General features: G+C 43.0%; 1 long non-coding RNA gene across 1 annotated transcript in view; it reads right to left on the reverse strand.

Annotated features, from left to right (window-relative positions):
* Window positions 1-24,388, reverse strand: part of LOC140459747 (uncharacterized) — a 126,419-nt gene extending 102,031 nt beyond the window's left edge. Inside the window, exon 1 of the long non-coding RNA XR_011953858.1 lies at window positions 24,227-24,388. This is a non-coding gene — a long non-coding RNA (uncharacterized lncRNA). The remainder of the gene's footprint in view (window positions 1-24,226) is intronic.
* Window positions 24,389-26,650: the final 2,262 nt, after the last annotated feature.

Consider the following 26,650-nt stretch of genomic DNA (forward strand, 5'->3'; position numbering starts at 1 on the left):
GAAGAATATGGTGTTCTAAATGTATATTGTCCCCAGGTAAACCCTCTTAAATTTCTAATCGATGCAGTGGCTGAATTAATGATTCTTGGGGTTCATCGTCTGATTATTGGAGGAGATTTTAATTGCCGAATAGATCCAGATATTGACAGGGTGCCAAAGGGTCTGGCAGATACACCCACACAGTCTGAGCAGTTTGTGGACATGTGTGATGAGTTGGGATTCGTGGATGTGTGGAGATTTCACATTCTATTCCAATCCATACAAATGTCATACATGAACTGATTTTTTTTTATGCCATCTGACGGTCTGGACAGAATATTTGCATGTAAATTAGGGAATATAGATGTTTCGGATCATGCGCCAGTATACTCAGATCTTAAAGCTAAGGGCAATGGAACAAATGCATGTCACTGGAGGATAGTTATTACAAGGGAATATATTACAAGGGAATTCAGGACCTTTTGGGATATTAATTCAGGTACGGCTAGTAATCCAGCAATACTTTGGGAGACCAGTAAAGCATATTTATGAGGTCTGATTATTTCATCTTCAGTGACTAGAAAAAGGCAGAGGGAGGAGCAGCAGGGGTTGCTGAAGGCCCGGCTGAAGGTAGCTGAGAAAATATATCATAACAAACCGCCATTGGTAAGACTTCAGCGGGTCACAGCTATCCAGTCTGCCCTCGATTCAATACACACACAAGTGGCCAAAAAAAGATGTCTCCTTTGCCAACAAAGACTGTTCAAATTCGGAGATAAGCCTGGTAAATATCTGGCTTATCTAGCTAGGAGGAAAAAAGCCTCCCAATCTATTACCTCTGCTAGGGAGAAGACTAGTGCGATTCCCCGTGATTTCGGAAAAGATCAATGTTAGGTTTAGGGAATATTTTGAAGAGCTATATCGGTCGGAGGGGAGTGTACATTGTACAATGGGAATGTAGCCCTTTTTTGAAAATCTGGACCACCCCAATGTGAGGAAGGAGCATGCTTCCCTTTTGAATGCGCCTCTAACAGTCCAGGAAGTGCAGGAAACAATGAGGATCTCCAAGGTGGCAATGCACCAGGGCCAGATGGATTCCCAACTGAATTTGATCAGGAATTCATGAACATATTAGTGGAACCACTTCTGGGGATGTACATATACTCTGAAACACAGGATTGTCTGCCGTCCACTCCCAGGGGGAACAAATATCTCCCTTATTTTAAAGAAAGGGAAGGACCCGCTACTGAATGTAGATTTCAAAATGTTATCGAAGATGTTGGCTCTGAGGTTGGAGAAGGTTCTGCCCCATACTATAAAAGAAGACCAGGTTTTATTAAGGGCCGCAGTTCCTCGAACAATGTTAGGAGAGGACTGAGTACAGTACAGATATGTCAGCAAAGTTTGATCCCAGGGTTGGTGGTCTCCTTAGATGCAGAAAAAGCCTTTGATCGGATAGAATGGCCGAATCTATTTGAGGTTCTAGAGCGTTTTGGTTTGGCGGGGGGATCCTTTGCCAGATGGGTAGCAGTACTGTGTAATGATCCTAAGGCAGCAGTTATTACAAATGGGGTTAAGTCAAATAACATTAATATGAGAAGAGGTAGTCAACAGGGGTGACCTTTTTCACCGCTGCTATTTACCTTGGCGATTGAACCATAAGCCAAAACTATTAGAAGAGACTTTGAAATAGTAGTGCCAAAGGTGGGAATGGGGGATCATAAGATTACCCTTCATGCTGACGGCATCCTTTCATTCTCGGCCAAACCGGAGAAGTCGATTCCCTGCTTGATCCAAACAATTAATTTCCATGGTACTTTCTCGGTTTATAGGATCCATTTCACCAAATCGGGAGCCATGCGGGTTGGGGGCTTAGTGAAGCTGCCTAACTTGAAGGATAAAATGTAATTCCTGTTTAGGTGGTCACCAAAAGGTTTGGGAATTTTTACTACCCCTTCCTTCCACCTGCCAGATAAGGCTAACTTTGTACAATTACTAGAGAGGATAAAGCAGGACTTGCAGCAATGGGAGGGATTACCGTTACCATGGCTGGGCTGAACAACCCTGATTCAGATGAAAGTCCTTCCCCCACTGTTATATCCCATGAGAATGCTCCCATTACTGTTAACTAGACAAGTATTATGGAGGATTAATGGTTGGCTGGAGTCCTTTATTTGGTGCCATGGATACCCTCTAATTAAATTTACTAAATTACAGCTTTTGCAAGCTGCGGGAGGGGTAGATCTTCCGCATTTGAAGAAATATCAAACAAGTGCTTTGGGGGCAGCATGGTGGCACAGTGGTTAGCGCTGTTGCCTCACAGCGTCAGAGACCTGGGTTCAATTCACCACCTCAGGCAACTGTCTGTGTGGAGTTTGCACATTCTCCCCGTGTCTGCGTGGGCTTCTTCCGGGTGCTCTGATTTCCTCCCGCAGTCCAATGGATGTGCAGGTTAGGTGAATTGGCCAGGCTCAATTGCCCATAGTGTTCGGTGAAGCGGTAAATGTAGGGTAAATGTTGCTCTTCGGAGGGTCGGTGTGGACTTGTTGGGCTGAAGGGCCTGTTTCCACACTGTAAGTAATCTAATCTCATTTTAACATATGTTGGTGACTGGGTACAGGGGAATTCAGAATTGATATGGCTTGATATTGAAGCCTCACAGTCGAAGTGTCCTTTAATTAATATATTATTTGTGGACAATATGAAATCTGTGACCCAGCAATGAAATTATCCAATTATCTTGAAGACGGTGAAAGCCAGGAGGATAATGAGGCAAGATGAGGGCAATTGGTTGAAGAATTTGCCATTTACCCCATTGGTAGGAGCCCAAGGATTTAAACTTGGGGCAATGGACTCTGGCTTTAAGACATGGGAAAACAAAGGAATTCCATGTTTGGGAGGTTTATTTGAGGGAGAGGTCCTGATGTCATCCAGTCAGTCAAGTCAGAAATATGGATTATCCAATAAGGACCTTTTCTGATACTTCCAGGTAAGGGACTATACACAGAGGAAGACCACACTCCCGGCCCAATGTTATAAATCAGATGTGGAGAAAAGTGTACGGGTACTCCAGTGTACGGGTACTCTTTCACTTAGTACTTAATATCATTTACAGAAAAGGGGGTCATGGAAGGACTTTGCAAGGTGTGGAACCAAGAGTTAGGACAGGACATTTCACCAGAGATATGGGAAGATATCTGGGGGAATGTAAGGAAAATCTGAGTATGTAACAGATCACAGGCTATGTAATTGAAGATCTTACACAGGGTTCATATGGCACCAGACAGGCGAGCTAAGTTTAAGAGAGGAGTGTCACCAGAATGTCCCAAATGTAAAATTAATATCGGCACTCTCACACATTGTTATTGGTCATGTTGCAAGATCCAACGATAGTGGAGTGCTATAGTAAGGGAGTTAACGGACATTCTGGGGACTGAAATTAACATGGATCCAGTCATTCTTATTTTGGGGCTGCCAAACCTGCCCTCTCTGGGGCAACATGGGAAGAGACTGTGTAATATCCTTGCCCATTGTGCGAGCAAGAACATTTTACTCAAGTAGATGACAGAAAAAACCACCAGGTCCTATGATGGTGTAAGCTGGTGATCGAGCATCTCCCCCAAGATTACTTTACAAATATGGTGCACCACAAAACAGAACAGTTTTATAGGAAGTGGCGGCCCTGTCTAAATTATATTGAAACTGACTTGTTGGCAATATTTGTCAGGACCGTGGTATAGCTGTGGGACCCTTTGTGGGGGCATGTGGGGCCCCAGGAGGAGGAGACTGGAAGGAAAAGATGGGTACTGTAGGGGGTACTCCCAGGGATGGGAGCCTCAGTGGAGGTGTGATGAGTAAGACAGAACAAAGTATTAAAACATGATATAATTTAAGTAACTTGAATGTAATTTAAGCTCATATTTATTCAATATATTTGTAGTTTAGTCTTAATTAAGTAGATCGGTTTGTGTTGGTAGAATAATGGGTTGTTTAGTAACAATAGTACTATGTTATGGTATTCTTTGTACTGTTTTTTCTGTTTTGATGGTTTTTTTATATTTAAAAGTTTTGTAAAAGGTTTAAAAAAGCTTTTCAATAAAAAATGTTTATTAAAAAAATTGTTTTGCCAGTAGGGTGTAGAAAGGAGGTGCTGTGAATGGCACATGAGTTACCACTTGGAGGTCTTTTAGGGATAAGGAAAACACAGGCTCAGATACAAAGACATTTTTACTGGTCTGGACTATAAAAAGATGTGGTTGAATTTTGCCAGCTAGTTGGAAAACCACACGCAGTAATAAAACCTGCTCCTTTAACACCTATTCCAGCATTTGAGGAACCTTTTACAAGAGTCTTGATTGATTGTGTAGGTCCCCTACCTCAAACGAAAAGAGGGAATTAAGTATTTATTAACAATAATGGATGTGTTGACGAGGTTTCCAGAGACAATCTCATTACACAACATCACAGTAGAAAAATTAGTACGAGATACAGACTACCAGTAGAGATCCAGTCAGATCAAGGATCAAACTTCACATCCAAACTATTCAAGGAGGTTATGGATAACTTGGGAATAAAGCAATTCAAATCTACTGCATACCATCCAGAATTGCAGGAAGCGCTCGAGAGATGGCAACAAACATCACGTTGAGGGCTTACAGTCAAGATTATCCAAATGATTGGGATAAAGGAGTTCCGTTTGTACTTTTTGCGATCAGAGATGAACTGAATGAATTGACCAAATTCAGTCCATTTGAATTAATTTTTGGGCATGAAGTGAGAGGACAGTTAAAATTGATTAAGGAGAAATTAATAAGTCAGAATTCAGAGACCATCCTTTTGGACTATGTGTCAAATTTTACAAAACAATTAAATAGAGCTGGAGAGTTGGAGAGACAGCATTTAAAAGTATCACAGGATACAATGAAACAGGAAGCAGATAAGAGATCACAAATTCACAATTGGGGATAAGGTGTTGGTGTCACTTCCAGTGACAGGTGAGCCTTTAAAAGCAAGGTTTCGTGGACCTTATTAAATTGAGAAGAAATTGAGTGTGGTGAACTACTTAATAAGGACCCCAGACAGGAAGAAATCTCACAGAGTGTGTCATGTGAATGTGCCCAAAAGGTATTTTGAGAGGGAAGGAAAGCAAGAGGAGAAGGTGTTAATGATGACAGCATAGAGGGAAGAACCAAGTTCAGAGGATCCTGAATTGGACATTCCTCAAATCAAATTGGACAATGAGGAAGTTGTCAAAAATTGGGATACATTATTGAGGTACCTTCCACAATCGAAAATCGAAATGACCTGAAAGAGTTACTACTATCACATGGGGAGATATGTGGAAATAAACTGGGAAGTACTAACCTAATTGTGCATGATGTCGATATAGGAGATGCTGTTCTGATTAAGCAACATCCTTATAGGCATAACCCTCCAAGTTTGGTACAGGTTCAGAAGGAGGTAGAGCGCATGCTCCAAAATGGCATAATCGAAGTGAGTCACAGTGACTGGAGCTCACCTATCGTCATGGTGCCAAAGCCAGATGGTACCCAACAATTATATGTGGACTATTGCAAAGTCAACACTATGACAAAGACTGATACATATCCAATTCCACGGTTGGAGGACTGTGTCGAAGTGGGACAAGCAACTTACGTTTCTAAGTTGGAATTGCTCAGAGGCTACTGGCAAGTACCCTGTCAGAGAGAGCAAAGGCAATTTAGGCTTTTGTAACGCCTTTTTGTATTAGTTCAAAGTCATGCTATTTGGTATGAAAAATGCTCCAGCCACATTTCAGAGGCTGACTAATAAAGTCATTGCCGGATTGCCCAAATGTGTGGTGTGTATTGATAACCTGGTGATTTTTAGTCACTTATGGGAGGAACATTTACACCGTTTATCGGACTCATTCAATTGACTTTGGAAGGCAGGCTTGGTGGTAAACCTAGCTAAAAGTGAATTTGCCAGAGCCCAAGTTACCTTCCTGGGCCATGTTATTGGACATGGACAAATGACCCCATGGAATACGAAAGTGAAAGTAATTGGGGAATTTCCCACACTGTCGATGAAAAGGGCAGTACTATGGTTCTTGGAATTGAGTGGATTTTACCGAAAGTTTGTGCCGAACTTTAGCAGTGTGGCTGCTCCACTCACCGAATTGTTAAACAAGGGCAAGAAGTTTCAGTGGACAAGGGACTGTCAGAAGGCATTTGTCAGCCTAAAAACTGTGTATTAGCCACTCTGGATGACTTGAGGGCTTTCAAGGTGGCTATCGATGCTAGTGCTGCAGGAGGATGACGAGGGGGTCAAAAGATCCAGCAGGTATTTTTCCAGGAAGTTGAATGATCATCAACAGAAATATTCAACAGTGAAAAAATAGACTTTAAGCTTGGTGTTGGCATTATGACAGTTCAGTATTTATACTACCAGCAATGCATCTGAGACAATTGTGTGCACTGATCATAACCCATTGACATTTATGAAAACATTTAAGGACAAAAATGCCAGACTGTTTAGATGGAGCTTGTTGCTGAAGTCATTCAATTTGACAATTGTGCACAAAGACGTGATTGTTGATGCGTCATCGAGACTCAAATGAGATACAGAGGCATTCAGTGGTGGTTGTCCTGCGGCCTGAATTTGCATGTGGTTGTGAATGTTTGCATGTTTATCATTGGTGTAGTGTTTAGACTACAAAGTGGGGTTTTGAAGGGTTAAAAATGAAGCCATCTTTTGGTATTGATAGTTCATGTTTTAAAAGGGGGGAGGTGTCACAAAGCTGGCCCCTTTTTCTTGTAAAAGCTGTTCCTTGGCTCAAGGAGACTCTGCTGTTGATTTTTTTCAGAGGGGTAATAAACCAGGCCGGGCTCCAATCAGTCTGGTTTGGTACAGAGATGGAAAGGACTGTGAGAGGCTTTTTGTTAATTTGTAAACAGGTGAGACATCAGGCCAAAGTGGGCATGTTTTAGAAGTGACTTATATAATGAAAGGGGAGTGGTTAGCTCTCTAGATTAGATTCCCCTACAGCGTGGAAACAGGCCCTTCTGCTCAACCAGTCCACACCGACCCTCCGAAGAGTAACCCACCTGAACCCATTTCCCTCTGACTAACACACCTAACCTATGGGCCATTTAGCATGGCCAATTCACCTGACCTGCACATCTTTGGACTGTGGGAGGAAACCAGAGGAAACCCACGCAGACATGGGGAGAATGTGCAAACTCCACACAGACAGTCTCCAGAGGCTGGAAGCGAATCTGGGACCCTGGTGTCATAAGGCAGCAGTGCTAACCACTGGGCCACCATGCCACCCCTAGCTGAGCAGTTTAGTTCAATCCTGAACTGGCTGGGAGTTTGACAGAGAACTGTGTGGAAATTCTCTGTCTCTCTTTCTGCCCTTCAACTTCAACCTATAAGCATGTGCTCTATTGAAACTGGTTTTTCGAGGGAGTTTGCTTATTGGGACTGTTGTGCATATTCAGAACAGCATACTTAAGTCTAGCTTGGATAGATTGAGTTCTTTGGGGTTCTTTATTCAGTCCATTATGTAATTTTGTGAGTAAATTTTTGTCCGTTTTAAAATCTACTATTCAAACTAGCTAACTTAATCTGGGTAATTTTCACTGGACACTTACCAAAACAAATTGCAAAGTTATGGTCTGAGCTGCCTGTTTAAGAATGCCTTGAGTGATCTGGCCTAGTCCACAACAATAGCCACCACCTTCAATACTCTAGCATGTACCTCATCTAGTACAGGGTATTTATTTAGCTTTGATCAAATTAATTTTCCAGCATTGCCTCTTTATGAGTACTAATGACTTTAATTTTCACAACTCCCATTGGTTCTGAGCATTGTCTGTAGACTTTCTGCAACATCCTCTATAAAGACAGACAAAACATAATTGTTTAGGTTCTCTGTCATTTCTCTACTCTCTCAATAAAAAAATTTTCCTGCTTCCATCTGTAATGGGGAGAAAGTGAGGACTGCAGATGCTGGAGAGCAGAGTCGAGAGTATGGTACAGGAAAAGCACAGCCAGTCAGGTAGCACTTGAGGAGCTGGAGAATCGATGTTTCTGGCATCAGGCAATCTTAATGATGGGGTTCTGTCCGAAACGTTGACTCTCCTGCTCCTCAGATGCTACCTGACCTGCTGTGCTTTTCCAGCACCACACTCTCAACTCCATCTGTAATGGGCCCAATTTTGTTTTCATTAATCTACTTCTTTTCATGTACCAAAAGAAGTTTTTCCTATCTGCCTTTCTGTTTCACGCTAGCTTGCATTCATCTTGACTTTTCCATTCTTAGTTTCTTGTTCATCCTTTGCCGAAAGCTAAATTGGTGCCACACCCGAGGTTGCCACTTTTTGCTATCTGTCATACTTGTCAGTCACTTCCTTTGACCTCATGCAATCGTTTCCTGTTCGCCACAGTTGATTCATCTTTCCTGTCGGTTTTCATCTTTCTCAGGGAATGGTATATTTGTTGTCGATAATGCAAACCTGCTTTAAATACGAACATTTGCCCATTTACCATCATTGTTAAATACGCTATTGTATCAGGATTATAACCTCATATAATTAGACTTAATTAATTCTTATTAACGACTCGTTCTTAGTACATAACAACAAATCTGAATTAGCCCGATTCTAAGTTGGTTCCTCTATGTACAACTCCAGAAATGCAACTCATACACAATCCAGGAAATCATCCTTCATCACACCAGCATTAATTAGTTTAACCAGTTTATATGCAAATTAAAATCAACTATTACGAGCAGATTTAATTTCTTGACACATATTATGCCAAACATTGTTATTGGTAGTTTATAGACAACTTCCACTAATGCTTTCTTGCCTTGTTGCTTCTTAACTTCACTCAAATTGATTCGACATCGTGACCCTTCAATCTGAGATACTCTCTGTCATGTACAGATCTTGCCCCTTATAAACAGTGCCTTCCTCCCTCCTTTACCCCCTCTATCATTCCTTCTGAAATCACAATTGTCACTGATCATTGGGTTCCTCGCACTAGTCATCCCACAATCACATCTCAATGATATGAATAGTGTTACCATTGGCCATAAATTGAACTGGACCAGTCATACTCAAGTACTGTGGCTATGAAAACAGGTCAGATACTTGGAATTCTGGGACAAGTGATTCATGTCTGTGACTGCAAGCTTCTCAATTTCTCTCAGTTTAGTTACTGTTCTTTTATGTGAATGCGTCACTGGGCCAGTTAGAAAAGGTAAGAGAGGGAAATTGGGACATTATAAACTAGTCATCCAACATCAGTGGTCAGAAAATGACTAAGGCCGATAAGGTTGAAATTAAAACACGGATATGGACAGCTGAACCACTATTGTCTTCCTATCTCCCCTATTCACTACTCAGTCAAATTAAACTATCAAATATCCATAATTATTATACCAATGTTTCCTAATAAGACTTTTTAAAAACTAATCCCAGATTTTGTGAATAATTAATTCCAGATCCCAGTTTTGCATATCAAACAATTTAAGAAATATGTCATAACTTTAGCAAAGGAAAAATTAAACAACAGAGCAATGTGATTAATAACCAGGCTTTAAATCTGAAACATTTGTTTTCAACCTCTATTCACACAGAAGACAGAAAGAAAATGACTGTAAAGGGATAATGAAAGAAAATAACAAAACTGGCCAGATTACTTAAATTACTTTCATGATACATTGTTTCACAGGCATAAATGTGGACTCAGTGGTTGCTTTTCTGGAACTGACAATGAGGATCACCTTCTCGGTTCACTCATGTATCAGGGTTTCTATTTTTTTAGACTTCCAGAAACTGGCATAACAGATCAGGCAGGGACCTTTCCGATCTTCATGCTACCTCAGCAGCAGCCAATAACCATCTCTCAGAAAACGTAGTTCAAGACAACATCTTTAATTCTGATTCTGCTCTGATGGACTGATTGACGCTTCCTGAGGTCTCATTTCCATACAGTCATAGAGTCATATCATCATCGAGTCATAGAGTCACACTGCATGGAAACAGACTCTTTAGCCCAACCAGTCCATGCTGACCACATTCACGAGCTGAATAAGTCCCAGATTTTGGCCCACATCCCTCCAAATCTTTCCGAGTCATGTACTTATCAAAATGCCTTTTAAATATTGTAACTGTACCTGCATCCATCACTTCCTCTGACAGTTCAACCCACACACGAACCACTTCCTGTGTAAAAATGTTGCCCCTTATGTCCTTATTAAAACGTTCTCATCCCACCTTAAAAATTACCCCCTAATTTTGAATTCTCCCACCCTAGGGAAAATACCCTTGCCATTCACCTTATTTTATACCCCTCATGATTTTACAAACCTCGATAAGGTCACTCCTCAACATCCTACACTCCAGGGAGAAACTTCCCAGCCTATCTTTCTAATTCAAACCCTTCATTCCTGGCAATTTCCTCCGGGTGCTCCGGTTTCCTCCCACAGTCCAAAGATGTGCAGGTCAGGTGAATTGGCCATGCTAAATTGCCCGTAGTGTTAGGTAAGGAGTAGATGTAGGGGTATGGGTGGGTTGCGCTTCGGCGGGGCGGTGTGGACTTGTTGGGCCGAAGGGCCTGTTTCCACACTGTAAGTAATCTAATCTAATCTAATCTAATCTAATCTTTTCTGAATCCTCTCTGACTGAATAATATCGTTCATATAGCAAGGCAACCAGAAATGTGTACAGTACTGCAGAGGACACCTTACCGATGCAATGTACAACTTCAACATGACATTCTAACTCCTATAACGCAAAGATCTGAACAATGAAGGCAAGCTTGCTAAAAGCCCTCTTAACCACCCTGTCAGCTTGTAATGCAAATTTCAAACCTGAATTCCCAGGTTTCTCTGTTCTACAAAACAACCCAAGGCCCCACTTTTAATCGCGTAAGTCCTGCCCTTGCATGTTTTAACTGAGCTGAAAAATGTGTTGCTGGAAAAGCGCAGTAGGTCAGACAGCATCCAAGGAGCAGGAGAATCAACGTTTTGGGCATAAGCCCTTCTTCAGGTTTCCTTGCATGTTTTAACGAAATGTAATACATCACATTAAACTCCATCAGCCACTCCTCAGCATATTAACTCAATTGATCAAGGTCTTTTTGTAATCTTAGATAACATTCTTCACTGTCCACTCTGCCACCAATATTGGCACCATCTGCAAACTTACTAATCATACCTCCTATATTCTTATCCAAATCATTTATATAAATGACAAACAAAAGTGGACTCTGTACTAATTCCCGCAGAGCACCACCGGTCACAGGCCTCTCTTCCACCACCTTTTGTCTCCTACTATGAAGCCAATTTTGCATCCAATTGGCAAGCTCACTCTGAATCCCATGTGATCTAACTTTATTAATGAGTCTACCGTGTGGAACCTTGTCAAAGGCTTTACCAAAGTACATTTAAATAACATTAACAACTCTGCCCTCATCAACCTTTTTGGTTATGTCCTCAAAAAACTCAATTAAGTTTCATGATTTCTCTCACTCAAAGCCATGCTGACTATCCATAATCAGCCCGTGCCTCTCCAAATGCCTGTAAATCCTATCTTTCAGAATCACCTCCAAAGAATGACTGACCACTGATATCAGACTGATAGGACTCTCATTCCCAGGTTTCTCCTTACAGCCTTTCTGAAATAAAGGCACAACATTAACCACCCTCTGGTCCTCTGGTCCCTCAACTGTTATTTGCAGGAGATACAAAATATTTCTGCTCGGGTCCCTGTAATTTCCGAGGCAAAAGTGAGGACTGCAGATGCTGGAAACCAGAGTCTAGATTAGAGTGGTGCTGGAAAAGCACAGCAGGTCAGGCAGCATCCGAGGAGCAGGAAAATCAACGTTTTGGGCAAAAGCCCTTCATCAGGAATCCCTGCAATTTCTTCCCTAACTTCCCACAAAATCCTCGGATACACTTAATGAGGTCCTGGAGATTTATCTGCCTTTATGTTTTCTCAGACCTCCAGCACCTCCTCTTCTGTAATATGAACTGTTTTCAAAACATCAATATTTATTTCCCCAAGTTCTCTCGCCTCCAATTCTTTCTCCACAGTAAAAACTGATGTTAAATATTCATTTAGCATCTCTTATATCACATGGGATTCAACACGTAGATGACCTTGTTGATCTTTAGCAGGGCCTATTTACTCTCGAGTTGGTCTTTGCTCTTAATGCACTTGCTGAATCTCTTTACATCATCGTTAACCTTATCTGACAAGGTTATCTCATATCCCCTCTTTGCCCTCTTGACTTCCTTTTTATGAACGCCCCCACACACTTACCCTCTTCAAGAGATTAATTGATCCCAATTGTCTATGTCTAATATATAATTCATTCTTATTCTTGACTCGAATCTCAATATCTTCATTTGTCCATTCTTCCCATCTCCTACCAGCCTTACCCTTCATTCTAATCGGTATGCAATGCCCCTGAAATCTTGTTATCATACTTTTGAAAGTCTCCCATTGTCACTCATCCCTTTACCAGTGAACAGTGTACTCCAATCAACTTTTGAAAGTTCTTATCTTATACCATTGAAATTTGCCTCACTCCAATTCAGAACGTTAACTTTTATGGAAGGCTGGTACAATTGCAACATTTAAGAGGCATGCAATTCTGGTCTCCTTCCTATCGGAAAGATATTGTGAAATTACCATAATTATTTAAAAACTAATAAGATTATGACAACCAGCCCCAAATATTCCCTTACTAACACTTCAGTCACTTGCTCTGCCTTATTTCCCAAGAGAAGGTCAAGAACTGCCATCTTTTTGAACATGGACTCTCTTTCAGACTTGTCAGAATCAATTTCTATGAACTGACCTTGTAATAGCCAACTGCTTCTATATATTTAAACACTATGCTCTTCATTGGGTCACTGTCTCTGTTAGACTCTGTTTAATCAAGTATCTGCCCTACAATTAGATTAGATTACTTACAGTGTGGGAACAGGCGCTTCAGCCCAACAAGTCCACACTGACCCTCCAAAGAGCAATCCATCCAGACCCATTCCCCTGCACCTAACACTACGGGCAATTTAGCATGGCCAATTCACCTAACCTGCACATCTTTGTGACTGTGGGAGGAAACCAGAGCACCCAGAGGAAACCCACGCAGACACGGGGAGAATGTGCAAACTCCACACAGACAGTTGCCCGAGGCGGGTATTGAACCCAGGTCTCTGGCGCTGTGAAGTAGCAGTGCGAACCATTGTGCCACTGTGCTGCTTCCAGGCTTGGCCTCACAAAGAAACAAAACTTGTTTGGTCTGGTCATAGAGTCATAGAGATATACAGCATAGAAACAGACCCTTCAGTCCAACCCGTCCATACCGACCAGATATCCCACCCAATCTAGTCCCACCTGCCAGCACCCGACCCACATCTCTCCAAACCCTTCCTATTCATATACCCATCCAAATGCCTCTTAAATGTTGCAATTGTACCAGCCTCCACCACTTCCTCTAGCAGCTCATTCCATACATGTACCACCCTCTGCATAAAAAAGTTGCCCCTTATGTCTCTTTTATATCTTTCCCCTCTCACCCTTAACCTATGCCCCTCTAGTTCTGGACTCCGCGACCCTAGGGAAAAGACTTTGCCTATTTATCCTATCCATGCCCCTCGTAATTTTGTAAACCTCTATAAGGTCACCCCTCAGCCTCTGACGTTCCAGGGAAAACAGCCCCAGCCTGTTCAGCCTCTCCCTGTAGCTCAGATCCTCCAACCCTGACAACATCCTTGTAAATCTTTTCTGAACCTTTTCAAGTTTCACAATATCTTTCCGATAGGAAGGAGACCAGAATTGCACACAATATTCCAACAGTGGCCTAACCAATGTCCTGTACAGCCGCAACATGACCTCCTAACTCCTGTACTCAATACTCTGACCAATAAAGGAAAGCATACCAAACGCCTTCTTCGCTATCCTATCTACCTGCGACTCCACTTTCAAGGAGCTATGAACCTGCACTCCAAGGTCTCTTTGTTTGGAAACACTCCCTAGGACCTTACCATTAAGTGCTTAAGTCCTACTAAGATTTGCTTTCCCATTTCTCTGAATTTATCTGAATTAAACTCCATCTCGCATTTATCTGAATTAAACTCCATCTGCCACTTCTCATCCCATTGGCCCATCTGACCCAAATCCTATTGTAATCTGAGGTAACCCTCTTCGCTGTCCACTACACCTTCAATTTTGGTGTCATCTGCAAACTTACTAACTGTACCTCTTATGCTCGCATCCAAATCATTTATGTAAACGACAAAAAGTAGATGACCAGCACCGATCCTTGTGGCACTCCACTGGTCACATGCCTCCAGTCTGAAAAACAACCCTCCACCACCACCCTCTGTCTTCTACCTTTGAGCCAGTTCTGTATCCAAATGGCTAGTTCTCCCTGTATTCCAAGAGATCTAACCTTGCTCATCAGTCTCCCATGGGGAACCTTGTTGAACGCCTTACTGAAGTCCATATAGATCACATCTACCGATCTGCCTTCATCAATCCTCTTTGTTACTTCTTCAAAAAACTCAATCAAGTTTGTGAGAAATGATTTCCCACGCACAAGGCCATGTTGACAATCCCGAATCAGTCCTTGCCTTTCCAAATACATGTCCGTCCTGTACGTCAGAATTCTCTCCAACAACTTGCCCACCACCGAGGTCAGGCTCGCTGGTCTATAGTTCCCTGGCTTGTCTTTACCGCCCTTCTTAAACAGTGGCACCACGTTTGCCAACCTCCAGTCTTCCGCCACCTCACCTGTGACTATCGATGATACAAATATCTCAGCAAGAGGCCCAGTAATCACTTCTCCAGCTTCCCACAGAGTTCTCGGGTACACCTGATCAGGTCCTGGGGATTTAACGGTTTCAAGACATCCAGCACTTCCTCCTCTGTAATCTGGACATTTTGTAAGCTGTCACCATCTATTTCCCGACAGTCTATATCTTCCATATCCTTTTCCACAGTAAATACTGATGCAAAATATTCATTTAGTATCTCCCCCATTTTCTGTGGCTCCACACAAAGGCCGCCTTGCTGATCTTTGAGGGGCCCTATTCTCTCCCTCGTTACCCTTTTGTCCTTAATATATTTGTAAAGCCCCTTTGGATTCTCCTTAATTCTATTTGCCAAAGCTATCTCATGTCCCTGTTTTGCCCTCCTGATTTCCTTACTGCCTTTATACTCTTCTAAGGATTCACTCGATCTATCCTGTCTATACCTGACATATGCTTCCTTCTTTTTCTTAACCAAATCCTCAATTTCTTTAGTCATCCAGCATTCCCTATACCTACCAGCCTTCCCTTTCACCCTGACAGGAATATACTTTCTCTGGATTCTTGTTATCTCATTTCTGAAGGCTTCCCATTTTCCAGCCGTCCCTTTACCTGCGAACATCTGCCTCCAATCAGCTTTTGAATGTTCTTGCCTAATACCGTCAAGATTGGCCTTTCTCCAACTTAGAACTTCAACTTTTAGATCTAGTCTAACCTTTTCCATCACTATTTTAAATCTAATAGAATTATGGTCGCTGGCCCCAAAGTGCTCCCCCACTGACACCTCAGTCACATGCCCTGCCTTATTTCCCAAGAGTAGGTCAAGTTTTGCACCTTCTCTAGTCGGTACATCCACATACTGAATCAGAAAATTGTCTCGTACACAGTTAAGAAATTCCTCTCCATCTAAACCTTTAACACTATGGCAGTCCCAGTCGATGTTTGGAAAGTTAAAATCCCCTACCATAACTACCCTATTATTCTTACAGATAGCTGAGATCTCCTTACAAGTTTGTTTCTCAATTTCCCTCTGACTATTGGGGGGTCTATAATACAATCCCAATAAGGTGATCATCCCTTTCTTATTTCTCAGTTCCACCCAAATAACTTCCCTGGATGTATTTCTGGGAATATCCTCCCTCAGCACAGCTGGAATGCTGTCCCTTATCAAAAATACCACTCCCCCTCCTCTCTTGCCTCCCTTTCTATCCTTCCTGTAGCATTTGTATCCTGGAATATTAAGCTGCCAGTCCTGCCTATCCCTGAGCCATGTTTCCGTGATTGCTATGATATCCCAGTCCCATGTTCCTAACCATGGCCTGAGTTCATCTGCCTTCCCTGTTCGGCCCCTTGCATTGAAATAAATGCAGTTTAATTTATTAGTCCTACTTTGTCTCTGTTTGACTGTTTGACTCACTTCTGCTCTCAGCTGTACCCGTCTCAGATCGATCTCTTTCCTCACTATTTCCCTGGATCCCATCCACCACCCCCGCCCCTCCCCCCCCACCCACCTTACTAGTTTAAATCCTCCCAAGCAGTTTGAGCAAATTTCCCTGCCAGTATGTTAGTCCCCTTCCAATTTAGGTGCAATCCGTCCTTCTTGTACAGGTCACTTCTACCCCAAAAGAGATTCCAATGATCCAAAAATGTGAATCCTTCTCCCACACACCAGCTCCTCAGCCATGCATTCATCTGCTCTGTCCTCCTATTCCTGCCCTCACTAGCTCGTAGCACTGGGAGTAATCCAGATATTACTACCCTTGATGACCTCCTTTTTAAATTTCTACCTAACTCTCTGTAATCTCCCCTCAGCGTCTCAATCTTTCCCTTCCAATGTTGTTGGTTCCAGTGTGGACAATGACCTCTTGCTGGCCTCTCTCCCCCGTGAGAACATTCTGCACCCTCTCTGAGACATCCTTGATCCTGGCACCAGGGAAACAACACACCATTCTGCTTTTTCTCTGCTGACCACAGAAACGTCTGTCTGTACTTCTGACTACAGAATCCCCTAACACAATTGATCTCTTGGTGCCCGACATACCCCTCTTTGCATTAGAGCCAGTCTCAATACCAGAAACTTGGCTGTTCGTGCTACGTTCCCCTGAGAATCCATCACCTCCTACATTTTCCAAAACAGCATACCTGTTTGAAATGGGTATATCCATAAAAGAATCCTGCATTAGGTGCCGACCTCTCTCACCCTTCCTGGAGTTAACCCCTCTATATGACTGTATTTGAGACTTTCCCCCCTTCCTATAACTGCCATCCATCACATACTGTTGCTGTTGCAAATTCCTCATCGCTTCTATCTGTCTCTCCAACTGATCCACTTGATCTGATAAGATTCGCATCCAACAGCATTTATGGCAGATATAATCCGCAGTTACCCTTAAACTCTCTTTGAACTCCCACATCTGACAAGAAGTACATATCACTGCAAAGACAATTTTTGCTCCTTCACAATCTACAGACCCAGAAAATAACACCATCTTATTCCTCTACAAACACTGCCCAAGGTTAAATTAATGGCTATGGCTTATATTTTAAGTTTCATCAAGAGACTTATCTCCCAAAACATATAAATCAAGAAAGAATTCACTATACTCGCTGCTGCAGCCTTTCTCTTGGACAGACTTAAAACAACAATTAACTTATCTGATTCTGTGCTGTGAACTTTGCCCAACAGTTCCTCCAAGATTAGTTGTGAATTTCACTTTTTGTAAATTTTCCCAGATGCACTCTGATGTCCAGTGATACACAACTTAAAACAGCAAAGGCGGTAACTGTGCAGGTTCTCTCACTTTCTCACTTTCTCTCTCTCTCTCTCTCTCTCTCCCTCCCTCCCTCTCTCTCTCCTGCACTGTCCACATCATGTGCTTCCTTTGTCTGCTCTTCTCCCTTTTAAACTGCTGTTGTTCTGACTTTTATTTCCAAAAGTTCCAAAACAATGCAACAGCATATAAAACAACAATTGCTGCTCCTGGAATTCGAGGAAGTCACCTCCAACACCTAAAATACCTCAAAAAAAGGAGCAGCTCTTACAGCCAGAAATGTTTCCCGTCCTCCATCTTGGATCACCCAGTCTTTACCTTTTTCCCCAACCTGTCCCAAAGTCCACAAGTCATCTCCAGCTCACAATTCAAAAGTGGTTAAAAAAAAGGAAAATTTGTGAGGGTTCTAACAACAGCTTTACATTTTTCAGCTGATCAGAGAAATCTATTATGGGTTTAGGAAGGATAGTCATAGTTGACCAAGCTGACTGAATAATTTTGAAGCCAAGTCTAAAGTAATGTTCAAGGAATGTCTATATATATTGTTCCCATCAAATTCCAGATAAAGAGACTCCCAAGAGATTGTTAGCTAATGTTGAATCGCATGGCATCAAAAGCAAATTCTTGACTTGGCTTGGAAGTAGGGTGAGCAGCTGGAGACAGAGTGAAGGAAGAATAAGTCCAAAAGATACAGGAACAGAAATTAGGCCAATCAGCCCATCGAATCTGCTCCACCATTCAATCATGGCTGATAAGTTTCTCAACCCCATTCTCCTGCTTTTTCCACGTAACCTTTGATGGCCTTGAACCTATCAATCCCAGTCTTCTATATACTCAATGACCTGGCCTCCTTAGCCTTCTGTAGCAGTGAATTCCACAGATTCACCATTCTCAAACTGAAGAAGTTGCTCCTTATTTCTGTTCTAAAAGGTCTTCCCTTTACTCTAAGGTGATGTCCTCAGGTCCGCGTTTCTCCGACCAATGGATACATCTTCCCAACATCCACTCTGTCCAGACCATTCAGTATTATGTATGTTTCAATTAGAACCCCCACATCCTTCGAAACTCCATTAAGTACAAACCCAGAGTCCTCAAACGTTGCTCATATGTTAAGCTTTTCATTCCTGGGACTATTCTCGTGAACCTCGTCTGAACACGCACCAGGGCCAGTCCATCCTTCCTGAAACATGGGGCCCAAAACTATGCACAATACTCCAAATGTGGCCTGACCAGAGCCTTATAGAGCCAAAACATCCCAGCTTTTATATTAAAGTCCTCTCAAAATAGATTCCATCATTGCATTTGCCTTCCTAACTACTGACTCAACCTGCAAATTTATCTTGAGAGAATCCTGGACTAGAACTCCCAAGTCTCTTTGCAGTTCAGACTTCTGAATTTTCTCCCCATTGAGAAAATAGTCCATGCTTCTATTCTTCCTACCAAAATGCATGACCTCACACTTACCCACATTGTCCTCCATCTGCCACTTCTTTGCCCGCTCTCCTCACCTATCCAAATCCTTCTGCAGCTTCCCTGCCTCTTCACTGCTACCTGTCTCTCTACATGTCTTTGTTTTGTCTGAAAATGTGGTCATAATGCCCTCAGTTCCTTCATCTGGATTGTTAATGTATAAAGTGAAAAGTTGTGGTCTCAACACTGAGCCTTGTGGAACACCACTTGTCACTGGCTGTCATCCTGAGAAGGACCTTTCTATCCCCACTCTCTGCTTTCTGCCAGACTCCTATCTGCTAGCACCTTGTTTCTGACACCATGGGTCCATACCTTACTCAGTAGCCTCCTGTGCGGCACCTTGTCAAAGACCTTCTTGAAGTCCAGAGAGATAGCATCCATTGGTCCTCCTTGGTCTAACCTGCTTGCTCCTTCCTCAAAGAATTCGAGCAGGTTTGTCACGGATGACCTCTCATTGATGAAACCGTGCTGACTCTGCCCTATTTTACCAGACACTTCCAAGTGTTCAGAAATCTCATCCTTCACGATGGATTCCAAGATCTTATCCATGATTGAGGTTAGGCTTGTCAGTCCATAATTTTCCATCTTTTGCCTTACTCCTTTTCGAAACAGGAGTGCCAGCTCATCGATCTTCCAGTCCTCTGGGACCCTCCATGGTTCTCGTGATTCCTGAAAGATGACCACTAATGCCTCCACTGTCTCTTCGGCTATCTCCCTTAAGGTTCTGGGGTCTAGTCCATCTGGTGCAGGTGATTTATCCACCTTCAGGCCATTCAGTTTTTCTAGAGCCTTCTTCTTGGTAATGGCCACCATACTGAGCTCTGCCCCCTCACTCTCTTGAATTTTTGGGATATTACTCTTGTCTTCCACCATAAAGACTGTCACGAAGTAATTATTCAGTTCCTCAGCCAATTCCTTGTTCCCCACTACTATCTCTCCAGCATCATTTTCCAACAGCCAAATGTCCACTTTTGCCCTTTATCTCTAAATAAACTCTTCCAGAGTTCCTTTACATTACTGGCTTGGTTACCCTCATATTTAATCTTCTCCCTCCTTATTTATTTTTTTGTTGCTCTCTGTTGGTCTTTGTAAGCTTCCCAATCCTCTGGTTTCCCACTGCCCTTCCCCACATTACATGCTTTCTCTTTTGCTTTTATGCTATCCCTGACTTCTCTAGTCAGCCATGGTTGCCTCATCCTCCCTGTACCATGCTGCTTTTTCTTTGGGATGAATCTCTGCTGTGTCTCCTAAATTACTCCCAGAATTCCCTTGGCATTGCTGTTCCCTTGTCTTTCCTGCTAGGCTCCTTTCCCAGTCAATTCTCCCTAGCTCCTCTCTCATGCCTCTGTCGTTCTTTTTATTCAGCTGTAATGCCGTAATCTTTGATTCTATCTTCTCCTTCTCAAATTGCAGAGCAAATTTAATCATATTATGATCACTGCCTCCTTAGGGTAACATCACCTGAAGACCCCTTCTCTATCTGCCTCATTGTACAACACTAAATCCAGTATTGCCTGTTCCCTCGTAGGGTCCACCACCAGCTGCTCCAAAAAGCTCTCTCATAGACATTCCACAAATTCCTTTTCTTGCAATCCGCTACCAACCTGATTTTCCCAATCCACCTGCATATCGAAATCCCCCATGTAAGCTTGCCTTTCAGTGAAAATCAGATTAGATTACTTACAGTGTGGAAACAGGCCCTTGGGCCCAACAAGTCCACACCGACCCGCCACCCACCCAGACCCATTCCCCTACATTTACCCCTTCACCTAACACTACGGGCAATTTAGCATGGCCAATTCACCTAACCTGCACATTTTTGGACTGTGGGGGGAAACTGAAGCACCCGGAGGAATCCCACACAGACACGGGGAGAACGTGCAAACTCCACACAGTCAGTCGCCTGAGGCGGGAATTGAACCCAGGTCTCTGGCGCTGTGAGGCAGTAGTGCTAACCACTGTGCCACCGTGCCGCCCACTAACACACCTTTCTCACACACCTTTTCTACCTCCTGGTGTATCTTGCACCCCAGCTCCTGATTACTGTTTGATGGCCTGTACGTAACTCCCAACTATGTTTTTTTTTATCTTTTGCGGTTCACCAATTCTACCCACACAGATTCTACGCCACCTGACCCGACATCGTTTCTTACCATTGATTTAATTACATTTCTTCCTGATAAAGCAACCTCACCCCCTCTGCCCACCTGCCTATCTTTTCGATAGGATGTTTGTCCTTGAATATTCAGCTCCCAATCCTGATCCTCTTGCAGCCATGCCTCTGTGATGCCTACCACCTGCCAATTTCAATCTGCGCCACAAACCCATTTACCTTATTCCTTGTACTGCAGGGACTCGAATCAGCAGGATGTGATGAGTGGCGTCCCACAGGTAGTTAAGTTGGGGCCTCAACTAATCACCCTGTCCATGATCTACATGATGGAATAGAAAGTCACATCTCCAAATTTGCTGATCACACAAAGCTAGGTGGCAATGTAATTGGAAGTGTAAAATTGCAAAGGGGCATTAATAGTTTGAAAGGATGGGTAAAACTGTTGCAAAAAATATTTCACTGTCAGCCAATATAAGCTCACTCAGTTTGCATCTTATATAAAAAAAAGTGGCAATGAGGAACAAGAAACTGTATACTGTTGGGTTAGAATGATGTCCCCAGTGAAGTTCCTGGGCTGATGGTGATTAAAAAAATGTGCTTCATAGTTGTGCTGACTGGCGTGGGAATGTGAGCAGCTTCAGAGGGACACTGTCGCATACTTAGTGGTTAACTCATGACACCACATGCCCAGTAATCAGGCCATGGCCCTACGGTCCTCGTGTCCCCCTGCAATCGGCAATGAGTGCTGGGTGGTGTTCAGTGGACATTTGGCAGTAAGTAATTGCTGTTGGGCAATGAGGTGTGTGTGGTGGGCTGTGGTCAGACCTGGAACATTTCTGTCCCTGCCAAAAGTTGGCATTTGACCACAAGTGCCAGTCAAAGTTTTGGCTTTCTGAATTAACCCTGTTTCTCCCCAAAGCATGCCCACCGTGATGTTTTTCCATTCAGTCAGGGGATGTGGGCTTCATGAGCTGGACCAGTATATATTGCCCATCTCTAGATGTTTTTGAGAAGGTGATGGTGAATTGCCTTTTTGAGCTGATGCAGTGGATCTGGTGCAGGTACATCTGCAGTGCTCTGAGGGAGAAAGTGACAAGTGCGCAAAGGTATACTCCCTAGCTGACTGGATGGTTGCAGCTCCAATAACACTCAAGAGGTTTGACACCATGCAGGACAAAGGAGTCCACTTGATTGCCATACCCAGCCACGATAGTTCACATTCACTGCCCTTCTCAGTGCACAATGGAAAAGTGTACAATCCACAGGATGCGCTGCAATACCTCTTCAACGCCTCTTCAACAGCACCATACTCTCTTTACTTAGATGAAAAAAAATGACAACAGATACATAAGAACACCATCACTTGCGTGTTCCAAGCCAAGTCACACAAAATCCTGACTTGGAAATATATCACTGTTGCTTCAGTGGTTGCTCGGTCAAAATCCTGGCTCAGCTAGTGACACCCCAATTCAATGAATCAATGTTTAAAAAGGCAGAATCTCAGAAAGTTCATGAAATAATGAACAAACTTTTTTTTAATTTCGAAAATATACTTTATTCATAAAATACTTTGATGGTCTGTACAGTTGGACGTGCCAAACATATGGAAGCATTCCATTTGTTTGCATACCGAAACAGAGTAATCGTTCCTATTTACAGGTCTGTACGATTACATTTTTAGCTGAGGTGTCAGCAGGGCCCAAATGACTGCACGGGCCCCCTGTTCTTCTTTAGGCAAGTAGATGTTACACGGTGGTCTTTCCCCAGCGCGCCTTGGCAGCAGCTGCCCCAAGCTTCAGCGCGTCCTTCAACACGTTCATGAAATAATGAACAAACAGCAGAAGTTCTGCATATGTTGCAACAATTCTTTTGTTTCACAAGCTGCCAACTTTATTACTTCCTTTCTTTCACTGTATCCCTGTGAGAGTCGTTTGAACCTTATTTCTTTCACTTCCTCTATTTTACTCTTTCCTCCTCTGTTCCTTTGTCCCTTTCTCTCCCTCCCCTTCTCTCTCTATTTTCCATGTGTGTGTGTTTATCTCAGTCTTTATCTCCCTCCAGCCTCCCTGATAATTGCTATTCATTCTACAGCTGTCAACCACTGAGATACCTTTGTACACCTCCAGTGTGAGCTCAGTGTATGAGTTACAGTCTCCATGATAGGGACTGTGGGCAGCGTGTAATATGTATGTGTCCAGGAAGGACCAGGAGCTTGCACTAAACTGGAGCAATCTATAAAGCACCCACAATTGTTCTGCTGATGTCGTTTCCAGCAACCAGGCCTCATGCTTTTGAGATTTCTGATTAGATTAGAGATTAGATTCCCAACAGTATGGAAACAGGCCCTTCAACCCAACGAGTCCACACCAACCCTCTGTAAAGTAACCTACCCAGATCCATTCCCCTACCCTACATTTACCCCTGCCCAATGCGCCTAACACTATGGGCAACTTAGAATGGCCAATTCACCCTAACCTGCACATCTTTTGAATTGTGGGAGGAAACCGGAGCACCCGGAGGAATCACATGCAGGGTGCGCAAACTCCACAGAGACAGTCACCTGAGGCAGGAATCAAAACCGAGTCCCTGGCGTTGTGAGGCAGCAGTGCTAACCACTGAGCCACCGTGTCACCCCATGGTGAATGGGAGCTGTTCCCCGTCACCTTCCAAGGGTCTAGTTAGTCGTCAAGTCTGATCATCGACCTAGAGCTTCTGGGAGTTCATGAGTTAAATCCCTTGTGAGTTGCAGGATGTTTGAATGTGGTGTTCCTGTAAAACCACATGCTGAGTTATATTTATATATCAGCCATTGTGAAACAAAAATCCCCCCTCCCCCAGGTCCGCATTCCCAATTGATGTTGTACACTTTCGGTCATCCACCAGGTTGGTTTCATGTCTGTCATGGCCAATGTGACTGACACACACACACACACACACACTCCCTCACATGCAGTCCCTCACACACAGTCACTCTCACACAAACACAGACACACACACTCTCAGTCCCCTCTCTCTCACACATACACATTCAGCCCTCTCACAAACATCTCGTCTCTTCCGCATTAACACAAAAAGTGTAATTACCTGCATACAATTCCAAAAGATTCACGAGCCGTTGAATATCATGCATTGCATTCACTGCACAATGTAGTGCAGACACAGAGCACACGTCATTTTTTTTGGAACAGTCTTTTCAATTTGCATGCATGCTCCCAGTTGAAGCATCCTGACTGCTGTCCTTTTAATTCTCCCCCTTGTGCTTTCATTAGCCTTTCGATTTTCAGCCTGCTGCAGTGTTCCAATATGATCTTGATGGGGGCACTTGGCAGCAGCCTTTGAGCTCAATGCTGAGTTCAACAATTTCAACTCCCATTTCCTCAGAGAGCAGCTCATGAAAGTTCATTGCCCTGAAAGGTTAAATCATGCTGCAGACAGTGACCTGCTGACTTGGTTGTCTTGAAGAGACACAATATTTGCATGAACTGAAATATGATCTTGGTGCAGGGGAACGCCATTGGAACTGCGTTTCCTGTCTGCAGCAAAGGGTTCTTTCATGTGGTTTTCACTTCCTTATAACATATTTTGTCCGGACTTTCTGAAGTAGACTTTGCTGATCTGATCTTTTCTGGACCGCAGTCCGATTTGTAGAATAGATTTTACTTTAATGTCTGGTTGTCAGATGGGTGGCATCCTGAAGGACCCATCACTGTCACCATGCCATTTGTTTCACATCCCTTTGTCCCCGGCATTGACCTAAGCAATGGAAAAGACAATGGCAGAAACAGTTCTGTCGACCCTGCAAAGTCCTCTCTACTAATATCGGAGGGCTAGTGCCAAAACGGGGAGAACTGTCTCACAGACTAGTCAAGCAACAGCCTGACATAGTCATGCTCACCGAACCATACCTGACAACTGACCAGATGTCACCATAACCATCAGTGGATACATCCTGTCCCACCGATAGGGCAGACACAGCTGAGGTGGTGGAACAGTGGTATGCAGACAGGAAGCAATTACCCTGGAAGTCCTCAACATTGACTCTGGACCTCATGAAATCACGGGGCTTCAGGTTAAACATGAGCAAGGAATCCTCCTGCTGTTTACCCCATACTGTCCTCCCTTGGCTGATAAATCAGCATTTGGAGGAAGCACAGAAATGGGGTATTTCAATGTCCACCACAAAAAGTGTCTCGGTAGCAATATGACTACTGATCAGGTCCTAAATGACATAGCTGCTCAACTGGGTCTGCAAAAGGCGCTAAGTGAACCAATAAAAGAGAAAAAACATATTTGACCTCATCCTCACAAAGTTGCCACTGCAGATGCATCTGTCCATGATAGTATCAGTAAGAGTCACCATCGTGCAGCCAAAATCACGCCTTCACATTGAGAATATCATTGATCATGCTGTGTGACACCAATGCCATACTAAATGGATAGACTTTGAATAGATTAAGCAACTCAAGAGCTGGCTATCTAAGAGGCGCTGCAGGCCACCATTGCATTCAAGCATAAGCTGAAACTTCATGGCCTGACATATACCCCACTCTTACGTTCAACCATTACCATCAAGCCAGGATGAACAACCATTGATCAATGGAGCAGCACTCAGCATACCTGAAAATCAGGTATCAACCTAATGAAGCTATCAAACAGGACTACTTGCATGCCAAACAATGCCAAGCAGCAAGTGATAGACAGAGCTCAAGAATGTGTGTGAATGTATGGAAGTGTAAAAATATGCGTGGACAGGTGAGTGAATGTGTGAGAGGGGATGGGTAAGTTTGTGTGTGTGTATGGGAGTGTGCATGCATATAAGTGAATATGTGAATGTGTGTGTGTATTCAAGTGTGAGAATGAATATATTATTGTAAGCGAACATGTGAATGTATGTGTGAATGCGTGTGTGTCCCATATGCACTCACACAAACACACACATTCGCACATAGATATGCTCTCACACTCACATATTCACACTCACAAACCTGTGCACACACTCCCACACTCATTCATACATGCACACTCATATTTACATATTCACTGTGTATGTATCTGTGAATGTGTCTATCTAAGATTGTGTGTAGGTGTGTATGCATGTGTGTGAGTGTGTGTGTTTTAGTATTGGTGTTTTTTCAGAGTGTGTTTGTGTGTCTGGGTACGGGTATGTGTGGGAATGAATTTATGTGAGAGTATATGTATGTGTGAATGTTTGTTTATGTGAATGAACATGTGACTATTTGTATGTGTGAGTGTGAAAATGTGTGTGCCAATGTGTGTCTAAGTGTATATAAATGGATGAATGTGAGAATATATTTGGGAATGTGTGTGTATGTGAGTGTGAGTGTGCGTATATGGGAGAGTATGTGCATTTTGGAGTACATGTGTAAGTGAATGAATGTGTGTGAGAATATATGTATGTGGAAGTGTGTGTGTGTGTGTATATGGGAGTGTGCATGCATATGGGTGAATATGTGAATGTGTGTGTGTATGCAAGTGTGAGAATGAATA

The sequence above is a fragment of the Chiloscyllium punctatum genome, chromosome 35, assembly GCF_047496795.1.
Source record: "Chiloscyllium punctatum isolate Juve2018m chromosome 35, sChiPun1.3, whole genome shotgun sequence".
In the NCBI taxonomy this organism is placed as follows: Eukaryota; Metazoa; Chordata; class Chondrichthyes; order Orectolobiformes; family Hemiscylliidae; genus Chiloscyllium; species Chiloscyllium punctatum.